Source organism: Canis lupus, chromosome 29 (assembly GCF_011100685.1).
Source record: "Canis lupus familiaris isolate Mischka breed German Shepherd chromosome 29, alternate assembly UU_Cfam_GSD_1.0, whole genome shotgun sequence".
Classification (NCBI taxonomy): Eukaryota; Metazoa; Chordata; class Mammalia; order Carnivora; family Canidae; genus Canis; species Canis lupus.
The window spans coordinates 41,511,302-41,531,987 of record NC_049250.1 but is presented as its reverse complement, the minus strand read 5'-3'; the positions used below and the strand labels follow the sequence as shown (position 1 = coordinate 41,531,987).

At 49.1% G+C, this 20,686-nt stretch overlaps 1 long non-coding RNA gene across 11 annotated transcripts; it reads left to right on the top strand.

The window, feature by feature from the left end:
- The first annotated feature begins 4,615 nt into the window (after positions 1-4,615).
- LOC119866752 lies at positions 4,616-17,849 on the top strand. Of its 11 annotated transcripts, none has more exons than XR_005381272.1 (9): positions 4,616-4,730; positions 5,047-5,562; positions 5,871-5,939; positions 7,496-7,713; positions 12,636-12,873; positions 13,991-14,145; positions 14,394-14,795; positions 17,231-17,351; positions 17,644-17,849. It is a non-coding gene; the product is annotated as an uncharacterized LOC119866752 (long non-coding RNA). The 11 variants fall into 11 exon arrangements; XR_005381273.1 differs by having other exon boundaries at positions 5,871-6,179; XR_005381276.1 differs by having other exon boundaries at positions 5,047-6,179; positions 14,394-14,569; positions 14,661-14,795.
- Positions 17,850-20,686: the final 2,837 nt, after the last annotated feature.

The window sequence follows — 20,686 nt, the reverse complement described above, 5'->3', positions numbered from 1 at the left end:
GTCAGGGAAGCTGCGCAGCCCCCATGGGTGCGTCTCCTCATGCTGGACACTGGCCGCCCCTTTACACGCACCTCTGCCGGTGTGCACCCTGCCCCTCAGCCTCCCCGGAGGTTCCCTGGATCGACAGCCGCTGGGTAGAAATGTGGCCTCACGGAGCCGAACACAGGACCCCAAGTGTCATGTGACCAGCTCTGAACGCGGTGGGCCCAGTGTGGCCCTAATCCCGACTCCCCAGTGCTTGCCCGCCGCCGGGGAAGCTCAGGCTACGCTCTGCGGGGCTGGCAGGGGCTCCGGCCGGCCGGCCTCAGAGGAACCGCGCCTTCTCCGAAGAATACCTGCCACCTGCTATTACAGGACTTAAAGGAAACAGAATGTGGAGAGAATACAGGGCTTTTTAGATGATCCGAGGGGAGTCATGACGGAAGCACACAAGTAGACCTTTCCCTCATTGACAGTTGCGGGCATAATTTCACTTTTTAAAATATTTCGTAATTTGGGAAAGGTTTTACTTGAGGTTTGACCAGTTTGAAGAACAAGGTAAATTTGGAGTCAGGCGTAGGAGTGGAGGGTGATGGGAAGAGTTCCCGCTGACTTTCCTGGATCCTGGGAAGACGTTCACTAAAATGCCGCGACGCTGTTTTCCGATACCACCTCAAAAATTGAGTTCGGACACTTTGAAACTTCAAACTCGATGCCAAGAGTCTTTGATAAGGTGAACATGTTGTCTGGGTGAGTCAAAAAATAAAAAGTGAGGGAACCCATTTCCACCTGTCTCCGTCAGAGAATCCCTTCTTTTCAACCTGAATTTGAGAACATTTATTACGTCCAAGGTGGGAATACTTCAGGTGGGTTGTGGGGTTTTTTATCACCGATGCTTGCCACAAACCTACTAACTAGAAACCAAGATATTTGATTAAATTTTAGCGCAATGGAGTGCTGAGGTAGTTACAGAGGAGCTGTACATAAAACCCACTGAGGTAGCCCGATACTCTCCTGCAACGTAAAACCCAGATACAAGTAATGAACAATTCTCTTTCGCTTCATTTCCCAACACGCTGTCTTGACATTAGTGGAGCTTGTGAGAGTTTTCCCTTGTCCACTGGTAGCGTTATGACATTTTCCTTTCCGTCCGTTCAAGACTTCATGGCTTCGGGTGCAGTCAACACAACGTTTCCGAGCGCTCAGGCTCCGTCGCCGAGCTTGTGGCCAGCTGACCAGGCTCCTTGGAGGAGATGCCAGGCATGTGTGAGGCTCATTTGGTCAAAATGAAAGAACACGCTCAGAAAAATGTTTTTTTTTTTCTTAAACCAGTCCTTCTGGCCTCCACAATTCCGGTTGTACAGCCGCTGCCTTTGAAGAAGGGCTGGGGCAGGTGGTGGGCCTTGGGCCTTGGGGGCGGGCATCCCCAGACGTTCCCAGAAGGCGGAGCTGGAATCCGGGTGACCCCGCAGCCTGTGACCCCGTGTCGCACAAAGGCGTGTTCTCGCTGATAAGCTGGGGACCGGGGACTCAGGCCCCTTTGGTGGGTGCCACCCCGACGTGGCCCGGAGGATTCCCACCGGGGCAGGGGCAGAGCGGGCTGAGGGCCGCACCTCCGGGCAGCGGGCACTGGGCAGCGGGCAGCGGGCAGCTCTGCACGTCGCTGCTTGGCAAGGGCCTGGCCGTGGCCGGCGGAGCCCGGAGGAGGCCCCGAAGCATCGGTTTGCCGCTGGTTTGCTTTGCGGCGGGGGCGGGCGGCGGGGCTGCGGGACCCGAGGCTTCCGAGGCCGGGCTCCTTAGCGGGAGCCTCCTCCTCCCCCGCCACGGCACCGGCTCGGTGGCTGCCTGGGCCCTCGCACCCCGTCCCAGTCCGCGGCGAAGGGGAGAGGTCAGAAGGGCGAACGGAGGAGGTCGTGCCGGCCCAGGCTGGCCTTTTAAGAGACAACCCTCGTTAAAAAAAAAAAAAGGAAAATAAAGAAAAGATTTTATTTATTCATGAGAGACCCCGAGAGAGAGGCCGAGACCCAGGCGGAGGGAGAAGCAGGCTCCCCGCGGGGAGCCCGAGCGGGACTCGATCCCGGGCCCCGGGGTCACGGCCTGGGCCGAGGGCAGCCGCTCCCCCGGTGACCCCCGGGCGCCCCAAGGAACAGCCTTCTTGGCAGCCGCCCTCGGTGGTCTCTGCTGAGAGCTCGGGGGCCAGAACTCCGCCCACGGGAGAGTGAGGTGATGAACGATCTCACCTGGGCGCGTCTCAGTCGCAAACAAATTCAGGGTTTTAGGGGCAAAGAAACGTGGGAAACGAGCCTGTGGTAAAGCAACCACCGTCCGCCTGTGTCGCAGGTGAGAAACCGGCCCGGGGCCGGAGAGCCGGAGAGCCCGTGGCCCGTGCACGTGCTGACACGGCAGGAGACGCCCGTGAGGGCTGCAGCTCTCGCCCTCCCTGTGCCGTGTGGCCCATGACCGACGGCCGCGGCACAAACCGACGTGCCCTCCTAGCGCCCGCGGGAGGCAGGTGCCTCCCGGCTGCAAGTCACTGCGCAGGTGGGGCGATGGAGGCACAGACTCAGAGGCTGGTCTGAACCCTGAGGCCTCTGGTGCGGGGGGCGGGGGGGGGAGAGAGAGAGAGAGAGAGAGAGAGAGAGAGAGAGAGAATGGGAGGAGGAGGAGCGGCGAGAGAACTCTGAGGGGCTGAGGGGCTGCGAGGCCGCGTGCGCTCGGAGCGGGAGGACCGGGAGCGCCGCTGCCTGGGCCCTGCCGCGGGGAGCCGTTCGGGGGCCGGGCCCACGCGTTAGAAATACAGCAGCCAAGGGGCGGGCGGGGGCGCGGGCAGCGCAGGGTCCGACTCTTGGTCTCCGCTCAGGTCGCGGTGGGGTCGAGCCCCGCACTGGGCTCTGCTGGGGCCTCTCCCTCTCCTCTGTGCCTCCCTCCACCTGCTCTGCTACGTCAGGTCTTTAAATATATGTGGAGTCTCTGTCTCTCTCGCTCTGTCTCTCCGTCTCTGTCTCTGTCCGTGTCTCCGAATACGTCCGTAGAGACACTCGGTCACCGAGGCCCTGTCCCTGGCTTCCAAGCTCCCCAGGTTGTGCACGGCCAGTCCGTCCAGCCGGAGGAGCGCCTTGGGGTCTACCCTGACCCCCCGACTTGGCGTCTCGGGCACGGAGCTGGGGAGCGGCTCAGCGACCCCAGGCCAGGGCTTCTCCTCAGTGGGCCCAAGAGGGACCAGGCCGTGGAGCCTTCCCGCGTGTCGCCTCCTCTAGTCCTGAGCCGTCCGGGGAGACATCGCCCACTTTCCTCACTGCTCCGGTGAGCGCCCGAGGCTCCTGAAGGGAGGCCACTTGCCCCGCAGATGCGGCCCCGGAGGGCGGGAGGGAGGCCGGGCGGGCCCGGGGCGGGCGCGCAGCGAGGTCGGAGGCGCTGAGGGCCCTACTCGAGCCCTTCTCCTGGCTCCTCCGGCCGCGCCGCTGCCCGCCTGGCCCACCCCTCCCTCAGGCGGGCCTGTCCTCCCCGCGATCAAGACCTAATCACGGTTGAAAAACACCCTCTTAGCCTGTTGGGCACAGAGACGCTGCGCCCCCTCCGGAGCCCCAGGAGCCTGGGGACAACGGGGACTTCAGAACACCAGCAGGCGCCGAGGACACGCCGGCCAGGAGCACAGGGCAGGCCGGCGGCGCCAGCTGTTCCCGTCCGGCCCGCGGCCCGAGGGCTTCCTGCAAAGTCCCCGAACAAGCAGCTCTCAGGCGTCGGAAGGGGGGACAGCGGGAGCACTTTGAAGACACCTCCGCCCTCATGCCCCGGAACCGGCCGGACGCCTTCCCCCCCCTCAGGGAACCGGCCCGACGCCTTCCCCCCCCTCAGGGAACCGTCCCGACGCCTCCCCCCCCCTCAGGGAACCGTCCCCACGCCTTCCCCCCCCTCAGGGAACCGTCCCGACGCCTCCCCCCCCTCAGGGAACCGTCCCCACGCCTTCCCCCCCCTCAGGGAACCGTCCCCACGCCTTCCCCCCCCTCAGGGAACCGGCCCGACGCCTTCCCCCCCCTCAGGGAACCGTCCCGACGCCTCCCCCCCCTCAGGGAACCCTCCGCCGTGGCCCACGTCCTCCGCTCCGTTTCTCCCGTGGCCGCAGCCGCGTGTGGGAATCCTGGTCACCCGCCCACCCGCCCGGAGGCGTCTGGAGGAAGCAGTTGGCTGGGGCGGCTCTGCGGGGCGGAGCCCTGTTGCTGCCAGAATGTAGGTGAGGGCGGCGGGTCAGGGGTCAGGGCGGCGGGTCAGGGGTCAGGGGTCAGGGCCTCGGGCCGCGTGTCGGGCGCAGCAGGGGCGGCCGGGCCCCCAGAGTTCCCTCAGGCCCGCGCTCGCCTCCCCCGCGCAGGGACCTGCCTCACTCAGGAGACCACGCGGGAGGCGCCGCGCGGGGGCTCCGGGCCTGGGGCTCCGTGGCGGGCGGGCGGCTGTGCCCGGGCCGTGGCCACTGTCCCGTCACCCGCGGCTCCGGAGGGCGGGGCGGCCGGGCGTGTGGCCGCGCGTCCCCGCGAGGAGCCTGCGGGCGGACCCCAGGGGCGCAGCGTGCGGAGGAGCAGCCTCCCGGGAGCTCCCCTCGGGTCACCCCGAGGACCCGCCGTCAGGAGGGCAGGCGGCGCCCCCCTCGAGGACACGCGGCCTGGGAAGCGCACTGGAGCCCCGAGCACGGCCGTCGCCGCCCAGCGAGCGCCGCCGAGCAGCAAGCACCTGGCCCGCGGCCTACGACTCTTTTTTGTGTGTGAATTTTTGTTATTGGTGTTCAATTTGCCAACATACAGAACAACCCCCAGTGCTCATCCCGCCCAGTGCCCCCCCCAGTGCCCGTCACCCCGTCACCCTCACCCCCACCCCCGCCCTCCTCCCCTTCCACCACCCCTGGTTCCTTTCCCAGAGTTAGGAGTCTTCATGGTCTGTCTCCCTCCCTGATATTTCCCATTTTCTCTCCTTTCCCCTTTATTCCCTTTCACTATTTCTTATATTCCCCCAAATGAATGAGACCATAGAGTATTTGTCGTCCGACTGACCTATTTCACTCAGCATCATACCCTCCAGGTCCCTCCACGTGGAAGCGACTTTCAAATCATCCCGAAAGCCTCAGGCTCTGCTAGGAACGGCCGCACATCTGCCCCGGAGACCCCGGCCCTCGAGCCACCGGCAGCTCCCGACTCCGGGCGGTGCTGGCACCGATGTCGGCCTGGGCCCGAGCGGTGCGGTCAGTGTCCCCCCCGGGTCCCGACCTTGAGGAAGGGTCTGAGCTGTGGCGGCGCGAGCCCAGAGCTGGCCACACTGTGTCCTCGCCTCAACGGAGCGCTTCCAAGCACCTGAGCCCCAGAAGTGTAGACAGTCCTCACCACAACGGAGTCCCCGAATCCACTGTCCTTGGCCAGCTGACCCACGGCCCCTCAGTGACCCGCTCACATGTGCCACGGGACACCCACTCCAGTTGAGCCACGTCGTGTCGAGCTTCTGTCCCGGGCACCAGCAGCGGGAACAGCCCAGCTGGAGAGGAGTGAAGAGCGTCTGCTGGAAGTTTCCAGTCCTGCCCATCAGACAGTATCAAGCACAGAGGTGCCTCTTTGCCTACAACCTGGGTTTTGACCTTTTTTTCTTTTTTCTTTCTAATCAGTGATGAAGGACATCAAATGATAGCAAAGATAAATGCTAGCTCAATTGTCATATTATTAAAGCTGCAAGGGACCCTTGATGTCATCTGATTAAGGTCCTTCATTGTCCACACGCCAGAGCTCTCTGAGCCAGAGAGCACAGCTAATTAGGGAACAAGCCGGTCATTCCGGAATCCTTGGACAACAATGACCCAGGTTGGATGAAAAATGATGCTGCTTGCATTTAATTAGTTTTTCTCTTCTGTTCACCAGCCCAGGGTATTTTTCTCAAATTTTCTGAAATCGTGTCTATTGAGGACTGTGACTCTCAGGATTCGTACGGTATGTTTTCAAGGGAAACCATCCAGTTTCTGGAACTCTGATGGTACCTCCATTTGTCAGGACGATTTTTTATTTGATTCCACCAAACGTGTTACAAAACTATGTTCCAGCATACGGTGTTAGAAGCTTGGCCGGGGCACAATCTTAGCTTTGTGAAGACTGCACGAAGATAAATCCATAAATGATTATCGCACAAACACAAGCAGTTTCCGTAGATACATGTTTACAAATACTAATGAGGTGGGTGTTTTCCAAAACCTGGTTGAACGACATCTTTGACCTGTGAAATTATCAACTTCTTATGTCCTTTGTATGTAGACTCACAGACTGTTAGAGCTGGCAGTGGTCGTAGAGGCCATCAGACTCAGCCCCCATGGTTCAGACAAGCACAGGGGTTCCAGGGAGGAGGAGGGTCTTGTTCAAGGTCACATTCTCTTTATTTTAAAGCATCAATAAACAGCCTGCTATGCTTTTAAAAGAAATGAATGGATAGAAATTTTTTTCTTTAAGATTTGCATTTTCTGCATGTATGCAAACAAAAAAAAAGGTGGCAAAAGTACGAAGATCATTCACCATTCAGAATTTGGTGTAACTTGGGAAATCTGTTTCCAGATTAAGAAAATTCTTACCAATGAGATAATGAAATAATCTATTTGTTATAAATCTAACAGTTGAGTAATTGGGAAGGAAATATTTATTATGAAAATTGGTGTTCAATTTGCCAACATATAGAATAACACCCAGTGCTCATCCCATCAAGTGCCCACCTCAGTCACCCCCAACCCCCCTGCCCACCTCCCCTTCCACCACCCCTAGTTCGTTTCCCAGAGTTAGGAGTCTCTCATGTTCTGTCTCCCTTTCTGATATTTCCCACTCATTTTTTCTCCTTTCCCCTTATTCCCTTTCACTATTTTTTATATTCCCCAAATGAATGAGACCATATAATGTTTGTCCTTCTCCAATTGACTTATTTCACTCAGCGTAATACCCTCCAGTTCCATCCACGTTGAAGCAAATAATTGGTGCAAATTTATTTTTAAATATTTAGAAAACTTCAAACTGTAGAAAAAGGTAAGGGAGAAAAATTATATTTTCACTACCCAACAGAACGAGTCTTTAACATTTTTGATGGTTTCCCTTTCAGTTTTTTCATATGTATAGGAAGTTTTTGAGGATGACAGTCACAAATATTTTCCCATGTTATTATATCTTCTTTATAAATATCTACTAAGTGCATGTGATATGTTTTTCTTCAGCAACTAATAATTCTATTATGGGAATGCTGTTTTTAAAATGATCTTAACTGAGCATCTTCATGTATAAATATCTTTTTCCATATTTAGGATTATTTTCTTCCCTGTAAATGGAATGTCTGGGTCTGTTTTATAGTAGATGCTTAGCTCAATAGATATTCCTTTAAAAAAATGACATAGTATATTAGAACAGCCTAGGTGTGCTGTGGTACCAAGCAGCCCTGGTATGTCAATGACCTGACTAGGTAAGAATTTACTTCTTAGTGATATGAAAGATCTCTGAAGTCGCTGTCTTCTCCACAGGGACTCAGCAGTCCCGACTGCTCAGTTTGTGGCTTCATCGTCTCAGCCGAGGCCTCCTCTCTGACTCACATCCTCAGAGGAAGGCTCTCCAATGCTCCAGTATAGAAGGACATATATCCCCCCTGCCCACTACCCGTCGGCCAGGACACGGCCCTGCCTGACTCCAGGGGGGATGAGGTCTGGCGAGAAGGCATCATCTTCCCACACTGTGGAAGGAGGTGAGCTCTGAAATTCTCTCTTACATCGAGGTTAATATTATTGACAAATTGCTTCCCTGGAGAGTCACACCCACTTGCATGACCATCAATTCATATGAAAAACTCCTTTTCACTACATGTATTTACTATCCTCGTTGGATATTACTTCTTTAAAAAAAAATCTTTGCTATAGCAATGGACAAAAATATTTAATTTGCTTGACTTTTCTAAATTAATTAATTCATTCATTTAATCAATTATTCAACAAATATTTACTTAATGGGTAAGCAGCACTGACCCAGGCAAAAGGGCTGAACACCCAGACCTGTTCCCCTCCTCATGGACCTTGTAGTCATTGACTAGCAGTAGTTTCTCTTTTGTGACCTGTCTACATAGCCTGCCTGTTTATGGGTCGGGTTCTCTGCATTTTTCTCATTGGGTTGCTTGAGGTCCTTCTACAGCAAAGACAGTGGTTCTTTGTTGTATCTGCTGCAAATGTTTCCTGCAGTTTGCCTTTTGATCTTAATTTTGGTGGTGCTTTCTTTTTTTTTTACAGAACTTTAAAATATTCAACTCTATTGATCTTTTCTGTTATGATTTCTACTCTTGTTTTTGAGTTTAGAAAATGCCAAAATGGTTATTTCAATGGTTATACATTTTTTCTTTTGCTGGAAACCACCTTGTGAGAAAACACACACACATATATGCTACATATGATTATATTACTCTTTAATAAACTAATTATGCATAATAATTATACCTAGTTATGCTTCATATTATACATATATACATATTATGCCATACACATATACAATGCAATATACATAATATTATACATATCCAATTAGACATAATTATGTATATCATATATATAATTTTTCTCATAGGAGAAAAATTGTAAGAAAACTCAAAAATATATACATTACATACATATTGAGAAATACATATCTGCACTATATAATGTGTGTGTTGTATATAAATTACACCATATAATATATAATGTCTGTATTTTCTCACAAGGTGGTTAATATATATAATTATATAACACACAAATGTATACATGGAATTCAGTGCAGAATCCAAGCCTGTATATGCAGATTATGGACACAGATAGATCCTCTCTCTCCCAATCACCTGTTAGTACGACCTTTTCTCCTCTACTTTCTCTTACCTCCAGCTTCCCTGTTACATTTCTACAGTGTTTTCCTTTCGGCAACCTGTCCCCTTTGAAGTATTAATTCACAAGAAAAAAAGACCTTACTTCTGTTAGGGGTAATTACATTTTAATTGGGGTCGTTAGTCCCTTAACCGACAGGGATTAATTTTCAAAGAAGACCCTTCTGGCACGGTGGCAGTTGGTACGGGAGATGTTTTGAGCCGGGAACTCCTGACCTGTGCTCTTCAAACCAGGCCACTTCTGGCTTATAAAGATCAGCCTTGAGTGGCACCTACCAAGATCTCGTGTTGTTCTTCCCGCAGGCTGACGTTAAACCCAGAGCCCAGCTATCATTTGCTTGCCCTGTACAAGATTAGCTCTACTGGACGGACTCCGTTCCCTCTTTTAATCTTTTCCCTGAAGACCAGCTTCCTCTCCTGGCTACCCTACCTCTGTCATGGGCCCTAACACTGAGGCTCAGAAGCTGGGTCAGCTGTAACCCCTTGCTTTATTCCCTGGCCGCCAGCACCATTTAGACATCCCTGTTTCTGTCCTCTGAAAACTTCTTTCACCTGGAACGCTGTTCTAATTCCCATAGCCTTCCAGGGGCAGCTAATAGTAACCCTTGCTCTTCTGAGCCCACGGAGGATCTGTCTATGCCAGTGGTCTGCAAAGAGGGGGTAATCCTTTGGGGTGCAACATGAAAGTAGTAGAAGTTTTGCTTATAAAATTTCAACCTTTTAAAACTCCCATCTTTGTGTGTTATTAAACAGACCTAATATATTCATTAAGATGTCCATGACCCATTCGCACCAGTTTTTAGACATAAATCGCTTCACATTTTAATGCTCTCATATTAAGATGTATTTTACAACCGATGCCTCAAGAAAGCCTTATGTCCCAATGGAGTTGGCAGCAGTATTTTTCTTTCTTCATGAGACATAAGATAATGATGTTGTGTACAATGGAGAGCATCTTGAACTCTATGAAATACACATACATAGTGTGCTTGCTCAAAAAAGTTTTTAACTTACAGGATTGCAGAGTGAAAAAAAGTTTGGAGGCCACCCAATCTATACAAGCCAATTGTATTTGTGTGACACATTACCTCGAACTAATAATTAACTCATACATTTGCGTGTCTGTGTAGTTGTATACACTCTTATCGTAAACTTGATGAGGTATCAACCACGTGCCATTCTTCTTTATGGTCCTTACAAAAACTTGCACAGTCTTGGCCAGTAGCCCTCAACCCTATCAGACCGAAGGCCTCTTTCATGGCTGATATTTTAAGTGTCCTCTTTACTACCTTAAAATGAAATCCACATATATAAGTATTAAAAAAGAGGAAGAAGAAGACCATATTGTTTTAGTTAGGGTACACTGATTGCTAAAACAAACGAGCCCTATATTTAAAGGCTTACACAGAATAGAAATTACTTCTAGCTCCTATCGTGGGCTGGCAGGTAAGTAATCCGTGGGGAAGAGAAAGAACATGGAGGGTTGTGCGTGGGAGATTTTCATGGGCCAGGCCTGGCAGTGGCATGTCACACTCTTCTCAGGTGCCGTTCGTTAGAACACAGCCCATGACCATACTAAATGCACTAGTGGCTGGGAAATCGAGTCTAGTTGGCAGTCCAGAAGAGAGAGGAGAGCATAGCTTTTGGTAAGCATCTAGCAGTTTCTGCCACAAATATGATACCGTTATAGAGAAATAAAAGAAAAAATAATTGTTAAGAAAATAATATGGTTTTCACTATGTGACTCCTTAGGCATGGCCACCCTAGCAGCCATGAAAGTAAGATGTGTGTTGCTATATGGAGAACCATGTGAATGTGAGGGCCTTGAACTTAATAAATAAGACAGGTATGTTGTCTTCGTGACTAACATGTCCTTCCCATTTCACCATTACTGCCCAGCAGTGGTATGGCTGCTAGTGATGAGAGGTCCCCAAATGGTGAGCCACTCTTGGTAAAATGTGGAACAAAGTGCAATTTTCTCTGAATTCATACAGCTGACACATTCCTGGAAAATCCAGTGCATATTAGAATGATGCAAAAAAATGCTTTCCATTTATGTATAAAATAAAAATGGTCTCTAGGCTCAGATCATTATGCAGAGTTACTGTTTTTTAAATTTATTATTTTTAATCCACATGAATGTCCAGTGGGACACTAGGAAGCTATGAAAGATGAGGGGCCATCCTTCATGTTGGGCAGCTCTTCTGAATGTTCTAAGATGTCTAGTGTCCCCGATACCCACTCACCAAATGCAGGTAGCACCCTCCACCACCCCTGAATAATTATGACAACCAAATACACCTTCACCAATTGGTAAAGCACCCCCTGTGGAGAAGTCCGACACCTCTTCCATTCAGTAATGCTTACCCAGCTCACTCATGGGTGCATGAGCAGGTGAACCAGATTCACTAATCCCGCCATATTGCTGTGAAGCAAAGAACGTGGGCATACGTGGAATGCCGCCATCGTGCAATGCCGGGGACTTCACATACGCTGTTTCCTTTAATCCTCGTAACAATCTGGCAAGATGAGCATTGACATAACATGAGCAAAGAGGGGCTTTGGAGGTGAAATAGCAGGTCTACCTTCATGTGGTGACTAAGCATGTGAGCAGCTAGGGCTGAAATCTGGGCCCGACTAGAGAATCGATCCCATTTCCACTGATATTAGGGTGACCATATGTGTCAGCCTGTTGTCCCGGAGTGATGATTACGAGCATCCCCTTTCTCTTTCAAAAGAGCCTCTGTTTGGGTAATAAATTAAGTGGTCACTGTGAGTATTCTATGCCGCTATTGTCACCACTATTTATTGGATGAGGAGATCATGGGAGAGACTGGGAAGCGATATTCTTCTGTCTCAGACCTCAGTGGGATGACAGAGGATGTGGAACGGGTTTTCCTCTCCCCAAGTCATCATCAGCACATTTCTTAAACCATCCTTGGAGGTTTTCCTTTGTTTATTCTTCTAGTGGAAGGATTTTTTAAACAGTAGGAAAATAAACACTTCCTGGGTAGTCCATCTTTGCCCATCAACCAGGATGGTGTTCTTCACCTTCAAGATGTGCTGCCCATGGAGAAAGTGGAAGGAAGATCAAATGCTCTGAAGTCCGAGAAACAGCTGAAAGCGTGGGAAGATGAGTGGAGGCATTCTGAGTGAGGCAATGCACTCATGCCCGCTTTGTTTCATTTACTGGTCACATTCCGAGGCCAGAGAGAAACCCTCCTTTCCATGTTTAAGTCAAAACCCATCTCCATCTTTCTGTTTCTAGCGGTTTTCAAACAAGTCAGTTTTAGAAATGTTGCACTTGGGCAGCCCCGGTGGCGCAGCGGTTTAGCGCCGCCTGCAGCCTGGGGTGTGATCCTGGAGAACCGGGATAGAGTCCCACGTTGGGCTCCCTGCGTGGGGCCTGCTTCTCCCTCTGCCTGTGTCTCTGCCCTTCAAAAGAAAGAAAGAAAGAAAGAAAGAAAGAAAGAAAGAAAGAAAAGAAAGAAAGAAAGAAAGAAAGAAAGAAAGAAAGAAAGAAAGAAAGAAAGAAAGAAAGAAAGAGAAAGAAATGTCGCATGCACTGTTTGGTCTCAGAGTACGGAAGAGGACTAGAAATTCCCGGGTGGTCTGAGCACTCACGGGCAGTAGCTGTACTTCACTGGGAGTACGTGGCCCTGTGCCTTTCCCATGTCACTCCAGCAGTGACTCCTCACCCTCCCTCCACGCGGCTACCCCCCAACTTTTGTTTTAGCTTTCCAGGCATTTTGTCATTGTCTCTCCAGGTCTGCAGTTCCCGGCCGGGGGCTGGTGAAGTGAAGTGGATCAGATCGTCCTCTACCTCTGATGCAAAACATCCCCAGAACCAACCTACGTCCACGCGTGCCCTTCCTCAGCTACATCACCCACAGCCCTCGTGGGTGCTCCAAAGAGCCTTCTTGGTTTCCCATCAGGAGCTCCAATGTCGAGGGTCCTGGTGTCTTTGGTGAGCCAGACTCCCTCTGGGGCATGTTTCGGGCCCAGGTGAGGAGGAACAATCTGGACTGTCCCTGGTTTATCTATCACCGTTGCCAGTGCTTGGGAGTGATGCCTGACAGATGGCACAGCGTCCCATTACGGGCTCACATTAAGATTCTAAAATTTAAAAAAACAAATGATCAAGTTGAGTCATTGAGAAATACCTTCCCGTTGTAATTGCTTCCTTCAGCTTCTGTTATATCTCAGAAGAGAAATCACATCGGATATGGATACGAATTATTAAAATCTCCCGCTCCTCAAGTCTCTGTAGTGGAGTCCTAGGTGTGAAGGCTACCAAGGGAAGCCTTAAATCCTTACATAGTACATATGACGTAAATCCCCCGAAGCGTGGATCTTAGCCTTTTTGTTATATAAAAACAGGTTGTCCTGCTGAGGCCGTGGGCACATACACCTCACAGGTGCCTTCCTTCCTGCTCGCCACGCCCACCCACCCACAGTCACTGTTAACTGACTACTTTCTCCTTCTTGCTAATTCTCAATGTTCCCTTCCGACCTAGAGCAAGTGCACACCTCGCAAGAGGCGGACAGTCCCAGAATCTATTAACCAGGAGAGATGTAGCCCCTCATGTCAGAATCTGGAAACTTAGAGAGTGAATTTCGACACCACGAGACAGATCTCCTGTCTCTCCCTCACACCGAGGGTCTGTCCTGAGAAGCGTAGCCATGTCGGAGTATGCCAGGCGGGAAGGAAAAGATGTGGAGATAATCCAGGAGCTGAGCAGGGAGACCCTGGAGAAGAATGCAAGCTGGAGGAATGAGCACGTTACACTTTGCGGGCCCCATTCCTCAGCCAGGACTAGCTTTCTGGGCCCGTTTTCTCTTTTGCCATCCCTGAGCCGTAAGCAAAATTCATTCGCCCAACAAACCTATTTTGAGCATCTCTCCCGTGGCAGTCACTCAGCTCTGATCTATAATATGGGGATGAATGACTCAGACACAGTCTAGGGAGGGCAGACCTATGACAGCCACTGGTTCTCATAGGGTTCAAATGGCCGTCTATGCCGTTGGACTGGGGAAATGCTGATGCTGCGGGAGCACACAGTAGAGGAGCCTGGGATCCCTGGCGTCTAAGTGCTCTCGTTAAGGATTGTCTGTTCTCCAGCAAGCTCCCTTGGGATGGCCTGGACGCAGAGAGCAGACTCATGGACAGGGTTTGGGCAGGACGTTCGAAGCGGCAGCCATTCCCTGGGAATTGGGGCCATGAAGCACCTTATCCACACGGAGGATCTCCTTCCACTGCCAACCTTGGAGGAGTGGGTATGATCTTAAGAGCGGTTTTATTTTTATAAATAAAAAATTTACAGAAAAATAAATATAAAAATATATTTATAAAAATATTAAATAAATAATAATAAATAATAGTAAATAAAACATTTATATTTTTATAAATAATAAATTTATAAATAATAAATTTATAGGAAATTTATTTTTTATAGGATGTGATGGGAGCTGAATCCTTGGCAAAGAGCAATGTATGATCTGCCATTATTTCTATGCCTTTCTAGTTCCTCTCAAAGGTGATTCCTAGAAACCTCTACTCTGAAGGCCTCTTCTTTCAACCAAGCGTCCAGCACATCCTCACAACTCCCTAGGAACACTCAGAAGCCACTCCTCTCACTGTCGACAACACCACCAAAGCTCCTGAATGTGAGGCAGGAGGCTGCAAGGCTGGGTCTTCACGGTGAGGAGGTGGAGCAGATAGTACTCAGAGGCAGACAGGGTTGGGATTGAAAGGAACTCCCAGCTGGCTATTATAAATGGAGATACAACAGGTATGAACAAGCATCCTTGGCCAGAAGAGGGGAGGAAGGAGGGCTCCAGAACAGAATGCTGAGAGTGGATGCCCAGGCTGTGGAGTGACATAGAAGGGACTCAGAGAAGGCTTCAGGAGAAGATTCGAAAGGAAGGTAAGGAGTTCAGTCTTTGGCAGTTGGGTGTGTGGTGGGGGTTGGTGGTGGTGATGGATGGGATTGGGCAACTTGAACCCTGGGATGCCAGTTTGTGTTCTTGGAATGACTTCCTGGGGCCTTCACATCTAACAAATGTTAGCACTTATTGATTAAACAAATACTCCTCTGTCCCTGGATGAGCTGGGACTGGAGTGCCATGCCCCCCACCCTCATCACCAAGACAGCTCAATCCCTGCCCTCAAGGCTATCACCATCCAGACCAAGAAGTGCCCTGAGAGCCTGGAAGGATCACTCTGGTGCACAGACTTGGTTTCCAGGAGTCCTGAGTGGCCCTGAGTGGCCCTGAGTGACCAGGGCTCCTGCTTCCCATAAATCTGCGGTTAAGCACAGGCAAGCAAGGAGAGGGGACGGGTTTTCTAATATTGAGGTAAGTGGGAGCAAGGAGAAGAGAAGTCCCAGAGAGACAGATTTAATTACAAGGAATAACAGTAAAGCAATACCCTGGCTGAACCACATTTAGTTCAGTTCAATTCAGCAAGTACATACTGAACACCCCCCCCTCCCCGCCCCATGTTCCTCCGCTGAGCTGGTCCTCTTGAGAGAACCACCACGAGAAGAAATGAGCAGTTTGGGTGAACGGCAGACATGTGAAAGAGGAGGTCTCTCTTCAAGCTCTAAGCTCTGTCCTACAGATGCTGCCCTTGCAGTGGGGGCTCCCTGATAATCACATAATTCGCAGGAGGCAAGGGGGCATGGCCATGAAAGGACAAAAGGAAGACGTCAGCGTGGTGATGGAAATGTTCTGTAGCTTGACTGCCTCAACGTCCAGACCTTAGTCGTGATTTGTAGTAAAGCTCGGCAACATGTTACCATCGAGGGAAACTTGGTAAAGGGCGCACAGGGTCTCTCTGTATTGTCTCTGACAGTTGCAAATGAATCACCAATTATCTCAAAATTAAAGGTTTAGCTTTAAAAATTTAAGTAAAAACTACATTTCTCATGGTCTCACAGCTCTGTAGGTCAGAAGTCCAGGCTTGGCGCAACTGGGTCTTCTGCTCAGGGCTCACCCCAGGCTGACATTAAAGTGCCAGCCAGGGCTGTGGTCTCATCTGAAGCTTAGGGTCTTCTTTCAAGTTCAGTTCAGTGTTGGCTGAATTCAGTCCTTTGGCTGTAGGACTGCGCTCCCATTTCCTGGCTGGCTATCCACCAGGGACCATGCTTGCCTTTCTAGAGACTGCCTGCTGCTTCCTGCCATGTGCCCCCCCCCCCCCGCCCCATATTCCCACTCATGCTTTGAATCTCACTTTCTGGAAGACCACAGGCTTGTTTAGGGGATCATCTGATTAGGTCAGGCCCACCCAGATAATCTCTCTTTTGATTAACTCCATCCAAGTCAACCTCTTAGTAACCTAATCACGAGTGCGATATCCCATCACATCTACAGTTTCTGCCTACGCTGAAAGTAAAGGAGTTTCACAGGGCGTGTACACCAGAGGGCAGGGATCGTGCGGCTATCTTAGAATTCCACCCACCACAGACTATCAGCCTCAACATTCCCTGTGGGATAGACTGAGGCTTTTGTTAGGACTGCATAGCACTGCAGTCCTTCCCTCTGCCACTCCTGCTCCCTGTATTCCCCACGGACGATAATCTCGAGATTACCAATAAATTTTCTGAGCACGAAGATGGAGATCTGTGCAAGTTTCCCAAGGAACCTGGCCTAAAACATTAGTGCTACTGCACCACTGGCCTAGAGGCTGTAGAGAAGGGATTTGTAACATTTGGAAAAGCTCTGAGCCAGTTACACTTGTGATTCTACTTACAAGGCTGTTGACCGAGCTGCGGGCTCAGGAGCAGCACACACGTAATCCCCGACAGCCACATCGCTCAGTGGTCTTCCTCCCCTTTCCACTTGTTTGAAAGCTGGATCCTCCTTTGTCGTCATCGTTGCTCCGACATCATAGTTACTTCCACCGAGAGCTCGCTCTGTGTCAGAAACCATGCAAAACCTTCCACTGGCCACCTACTGAGCCATCACAGCAGAGGAGTTAAGGGTACCGGGGGTCAGACCACTCACTGGATGCCAGCCTCTCCATTTGATTGCAATATGGCTCCAGGGACTTAGCTTTCCTGGGCCTGTTTCCTCATAAAATAAGCCTCAGCTTCCTCTGTTTGATAGAATAACCCTTCCTGTAGAACTTTTAATGTACTCTTGGCACAGAGCAAGCATTCTGCAAGTTCCAGTGACTGCATAGCCTCAATTTAAGTCTTAGGACAACCCTGCAGGAGGGCTTAGAGCTGAATGAGTGAGGTTCAGAGAGGTTAAGCAGCTTCCTGGTATCCAACTAACAGCCAAAGAGCGCCGGAGGTAGGATTTTAACCACGTTTCTCCCGTCCACAAGTCTTAGCCCTTAGCTGTGATTCTGTCTTAGTTCACCACAGTGGGTATCAACAGGAGCAATGAAGCCAACACTGCCTTCAGCACAACGCAGAAAGGAAGAGAAAATGAAAAGACACACACGGAGTCTTAAAATCTCTGGGAAGAAGATGCAGGTGCGAATGGGTTGGCACAGGTTCATCTGGAGAGAACCAGGATTCCGAGCCTGAAATTGTGCGCTGGTTCTTGATTTCCTAAATGGGGGAGTGGAAATCAAACTTTTTCTTCTTAAGATAGTGACACTAGGCAATAGTCCCTCGGGGGGGGATGTTATCACAGGTCCGGGATCAGCTCCTGAGTTCCCTGTCTAAAGCCTGAAACATTCTGAATTTTGGATGAAGGCTTTGGAGCCTTTTAAAATCATCTCTGATTTTTTTTTTTTTTTTTTTTTTTTTTGCTACTTACCAGAGCAAAGAAGACAGACACACCAGATTTCATTCGCAGAATGACCTTCGTTGAAAGAAACTTTATCCAAGAGCTCTTCAGAGGATTCCTTGCTCCCCGCAGCAAGCCCCAGGCCATACTCACCTGTCCAGCTCCACCTGAAGGCAGGCCCAGGGATCCTTAGCAGCTGCTACCCAGTCTTTTTCCTAGAACTATGGCTTTCAACTTTATGTTGTAGAATTCTCTTGCATTGTTTTCCATGCCGAGCCCGGTGTGATTTTACGACATTGTGGTATTTTATAAGGTTAAGAGGGTTGAGGGTTGGCGGGAATGTTGGGGCTGTGGATATAGATGCAGAAGAGAAACAGATCCCTTGTCGGCCTCCAGTTCCTTTCCTGGAACCTCAGGGGACAGCAATCATTCACTGGGAATATTTTCCACATAATCCCCAAACATAAACTCCACGTATTTTGAATGCATGAATTCCACATCACCCTCTTTCCTTCACTATTTATTTAAGTGAGATGAAATGCCCAATGAGATATGGGTCTGGTCTTATTTAAAATGACAGATTCAGAGCTGCAAAAGGAAAAATATCTCCAAATACATGACCTGTGTCTCCAAATTTTCGTTAAGTCTATATTCTAACACTAAATCCCTATTTAGCCACTTCGATGTGGGGCTGGATACGTGAGCATCATTTTACCACCATTTGTTTAGCTGTACTTTGGCAAATGTCAAGCCCGAGTCTGTGTATTTGGTGGACAAAATGAAGTCAGCGGCCTCCCAGTGGGCTGTCTGTCTGGCTGACAGCCCCTCACTGACCTTTACTCCATGAGGAATTGCATGACCCATAGGGAAGCATCAAATGAATAAGGCCTCTGGTCACTTTCTTTTCCTCAAGATAAATATCAGCGATCAGTCAACACAGGAGACTTTTGCCGCTACTCCAGCTCCCTGAGAGCAAACCAGTGAACACGTGGAACATTTAAAGTGAAAACAAATTTAAAATGTTTCTATGTTTGGTCACTTCCAAATTATTCTCAGATTTGTGAGCTATCTAGGGCAGTGTCCCATTCAGCCCCTTCTCGATGGCTGTCCTCCTCTGGTCAACAAATAATCTTTGGTGATTCCTTTGCCAGTACATGGATGGAAAACAAGGAGGAAAGAAAACCAAACTGGTTTCCTCTTTTGAGTTAAATTCAATTTTACAAACAAACAAGCATCTACTAACCACCAGGTATTCTGCTGGCATTACAGAGAAAGGGACTGGGAATTCCCGTCAAGTGAAAGGGACAGACTGGCTGATTGACTTCCAATGACAAGAAGTTAGCACAAGATGCTATAAAGATGCAGAAGACAAGGGATAGTCACTCAACTTGGCCTTGATGGGGATAGTAGAGGATCCGGGAAGGCTTCCTAAAGGAGGTGACAGCTATTCCAAATCCTGAAGATGGAACAAGAGTCAATGAGGCAAATGTGTGAGAAAGGGGTAAAGACACTGCGCACAGAGAACAGCTTATGAAAAGTTTCCGAGGCGAGCATGTGGTATGAGTTACATATATCTGTACATTATTTTACCATTTATTTATTTATTGTATTTATAGACCAAAAGATGTATATGTTGGTTCTAACCTATATCCTAGGAGCATTGTCTTAATGTTCAAAGTGCCCTCATCAGCACTACACATTCCAGAATGTTTTGTAATCTTTTCTTTTTTTTAATTTTTATTTATTTATGATAGTCATCACAGAGAGAGAGAGAGAGAGAGAGGCAGAGACACAGGCAGAGGGAGGAGCAGGCTCCATGCACTGGGAGCCTGACGTGGGATTCGATCCCGGGTCTCCAGGATCGCGCCCTGGGCCAAAGACAGGCACTAAACCGCTGCGCCACCCAGGGATCCCTGTTTTGTAATCTTTGAGAGACTTTAATTGGAAAAATCTACACTCAAGGGTAGCTCCTACAAGAGCTTTGGTGACTCCCCCAGCCACCCCCAGTGTTACTGGGATATTACTAACTTATATGCAAATTTAAGATGTACAATATAATGATTTGATAAACATCTCCATGGTACTATGGTTACCACAATAAAGTCAGTTAACATCCCCTCACATAATTACCACTTTTTTGTGATGATAAAATTTTTTTTTTGTGATGATAAAATTTATGATCTACTCTATCAACAACTTCCAAGTATATAACACAGTATTGTTGATTACGGTCACCACGCTGTACATTAGATCCCCAGAACTCATTCATCTCATAACTGGGAGTTTGTACCCTTTGACCAACATCTCTCATTTCGCCCACCCCGCAGCCTCTGGCAACCATGATTCTAGTCTCTATTTCTCTGAGTTCTGCGAGTGACTTATTTCACTTAGCATAACGCCCCCATGGCCCATCTATTTGTCCCAAAGACAAAATTTCTTTCTTTTTTTTGTGGCTGAATAATAAATTCAACTGCACATATATACCATATTTTCCTTACCTATTCACAAATACTCATTTTCTCTGCCTGTTCAACTTAGGTTGTTTCCACGTCTTGGCTATTGTGAATAATGCTGCAATGAACATGGGATTACAAATATCTCTCCCAGATAGTGATTTCATTTCCTGCAGATATGCACCCAGAAGGGAGATTGCTGGATCATACTGTAGTTCTATTTTTATTTTTTTGAGGAAATTCCATGTTGTTTTCCATAGTGGCTATATAAATTTGCATTCCCACCAACAGCATATACGGGTTCCCTTTTCTCCACTTCCTCACCAACCCTTGTTATCTTTTGTGTTTTTGATGATAGCCATTCTAACAGGTGTGTGGTTTGATTTGCAAGTGTCTGATGATTAGTGACGTTGAGCATCTGTTTGTGGACCCCTTGGCCAGTTGTAGGTCTTCTTTGGAAAAATGTTTCAAGTCCTTTGCCAACTTTTAATTGAATTTTTTGTATTTTCTTGCTACTGAGTTGTATGACTTCCTTATATATTTTGGATACTAAGACCTTATCATAGAGATGATTTGCAAATATATTTTTCCCATTTGGTAGGTTGCCTTTTTATTGTGCTGTT